Source organism: Eriocheir sinensis, unplaced genomic scaffold (assembly GCF_024679095.1).
Source record: "Eriocheir sinensis breed Jianghai 21 unplaced genomic scaffold, ASM2467909v1 Scaffold795, whole genome shotgun sequence".
Taxonomy (NCBI): domain Eukaryota; kingdom Metazoa; phylum Arthropoda; class Malacostraca; order Decapoda; family Varunidae; genus Eriocheir; species Eriocheir sinensis.
Window position 1 is genome coordinate 156,781 of NW_026112159.1, and position 2,780 is coordinate 159,560.

Here is a 2,780-nt window from a genome sequence, read left to right on the forward strand (position 1 = left end):
TCTCTCTCTATATATATATATATATCTGTGCCATCGGGGTCGTGTACGGCAGGAAACGTTTCAGGCTTCGCTAAACTAAAACCTTGACTCGCGAGGCTCAGGGCGGAGAAAAGAAAGAGAAAATAAGAAAGAAACTGCACAGAAAGAAAAATATATACAGCACTTCGGAGATATAAAAGCCAAAGCAACAAGAGAAAGAGCACAAAAAAAGGAGAGACACTTGCACACCTTTGCTTTAAAAATAAAGAATATAATAAATAGCAAACAGAGAAGTAAATATCATGATACTTAAAGATGAAAAAGCAAAAAGGCAAAGATCACAGGAAAATAAAATACAAAGGAGATGAAATACATGCAAATCTTCACCTTCCTGCTCCACTCCCCCCTAAAACTTAAGAAAAAAAGAAAATGAACTGCAAATAAAGAAAACAAATGTCAGAGCAATGGCGTGGCAACAGGTAAAAAAAAATAAAGGTTAAAACAAAAAGAACTAAAGAAAATCTGGAAACCTGTGCGCACCTTCACCCCTCAACTAACTAAAAGAAAAAATAATGAATTGCTCGGGAAGGAAAACAATAACAACGTTAAAATGAAGAAGAAGAAAAATAGAAATTCAAATTGCATTCACCGGACACCTGATGCAGCAGACCAACAAAGAAAAGAATGAGAAGCTAAAAAGAAAACAACAAATAACTCAACCTGCATCAACCAAACACTAAACATTAAAAAAACAAACTTATATACCAGAGAAAAAAATGAAATATAACACTGACAAAAAGTGATGAAACAGAATCCAGCAGTGACTTTAATTCAGAAAAAAATAAGAGGACTATTATTGAAAAGAAAACAAGTAAGAATACTAATGAAAACAGTTTACTGGAAGACAAAAAAAAAAAAAAAAAAAAGCACATCTCAGAATAAACAAACGGAAGTTATCAGCAAGGAACAGTTAGTGAAAGAATATAAAAACCACAAGAAAAATCAAAAGTAAAAAATATAAAACAAATTGAAATAGTTTAGTTAGACACCGATGGGAAATCAGAGAGCAGCCTTCAACACATTCACTCACACAAAACATTACGAACATTCATCAAAGAAAAAACACATTGAAAAACAAAAACAACAAATGGTTAAGTGGATGGCCATAAATACCAAAGACACCCCCGCTAAGTTTATCGAGTGGAAAATGGAAAAAGAGAGTGGAATTAGAGGCACGGAGGGAAAAGGGAGATAGGGAGGGAGGGAGGAAGAGAGGGAGGGAGAGAGGGACATGAAGGCAGGCAGGTGGAGGGAAAGGAAGATGTATAGGTAGGTGAAAGGAACAAAGGAGAGAGAAGTAAGGAGAGGTGGAGGGAGAAAGCGAGGGATATTTGCAGGAAGGCAGAGAAAGGGAGAAACAAAAAAGGGAAGAGAGGAAGGATGGAGGTGGAAGAGAGGTAGATAAATTCGTAAGAAAGAAGAGAGGAGGCAGATAATTAGAAAGATAGGTGAACAGAGGGAGAATATTGAAAGTAGGCAGAGAGACGAAACACAGAAGGCAGAGAAGTAGAGTTAGGGCTGGATAGTTAGTTTACTGACCACACAGTTCGGTTGGCATAGAGAATAATCTTAAATGATACCGACTCTAATATAACACAACAAACGTAGTATTGCATATAAAACATTAATGGTCCATAATTTTTTGCCAACCATAAAAACTGATGGATGCAATTACACACCTAAAGGATAAGAGGAAACACAATAAACTGGAAGGACGAGCAAAGCAACCGTCAAGAAGAAAAGGAAGCTGTCCACTACTATAAACTCAAACCCAGACAGAGATAAAGATACAGAGAGAGGAAGATGTTCAAAGAGATTAAACTGAAGGAACAGACGAATGGAGCGAGTTTTTGAAACACGGAAGGGAGGGATGGAAGTAAATAGAGACTGAAACGATAGACGGGAGGGAGGCAGAGGAAGTTGGGTGTAACTGAACATTTGTGAAGGAAGCAGCGTGGGTAAACCACAGAGTTATATACCTAGAGCGCTCGAGCCAGACATTCGGGTGTGGCAACCGGAAGTACCTCGGCCGCCATCTTTGGGAGCCCAGTCCAGCCAACTCTGTACTCCAGCCGGCAACTTCAAAGTGGAGCTAAGTGGTAGGTGGTGATGGTGGTGATGGTGGTGATGATGGTGGTGATGATGGTGGTGATGATGGTGGTGGTGGTGGTGGTGGTGGTGATGCTGGTGGTGGTGATGGTGGTGGTTCTGGTGGTGGTGGTGAGAGAGAGAGAGAGAGAGAGAGAGAGAGAGAGAGAGAGAGTCTCTCTCTCTCTCTCTCTCTCTGTTTATGAAAACCACCATAACCAGGACAACCACCACCACCACCACCACCACCACTCACGTACCACCACCACCACCACCACTATCACGGTCTTGTGTTAAGAATGCAAAGAACAGTCTTGTATGTTAAAGGAAATAAAAACTGTTTCTCCCCCCAAATATGTTCATACGCACTGGCACTCGTATACGCTACAATACGTCTACCAAACAAAAATAAGTGCAGAAGAAAGTCAAAAGGTTCATGCAAATTATCTCCACAACACCTCTGTGCAGCATACACAAACCACTTGTAACCCCCCAATAAATAACTTATTTAAAAAAAAATCTTATTAAAAAAACTTATTCGCCCACAGTCCTCGCCGCCAAAGCCGCGTCCTGACGGTGTTTTATCCGCGCCTCTTCACCCGCTGAGCACCGAGGCCACGCGCAGCTATGCCGTGTGCCGCCAACTTTACCTT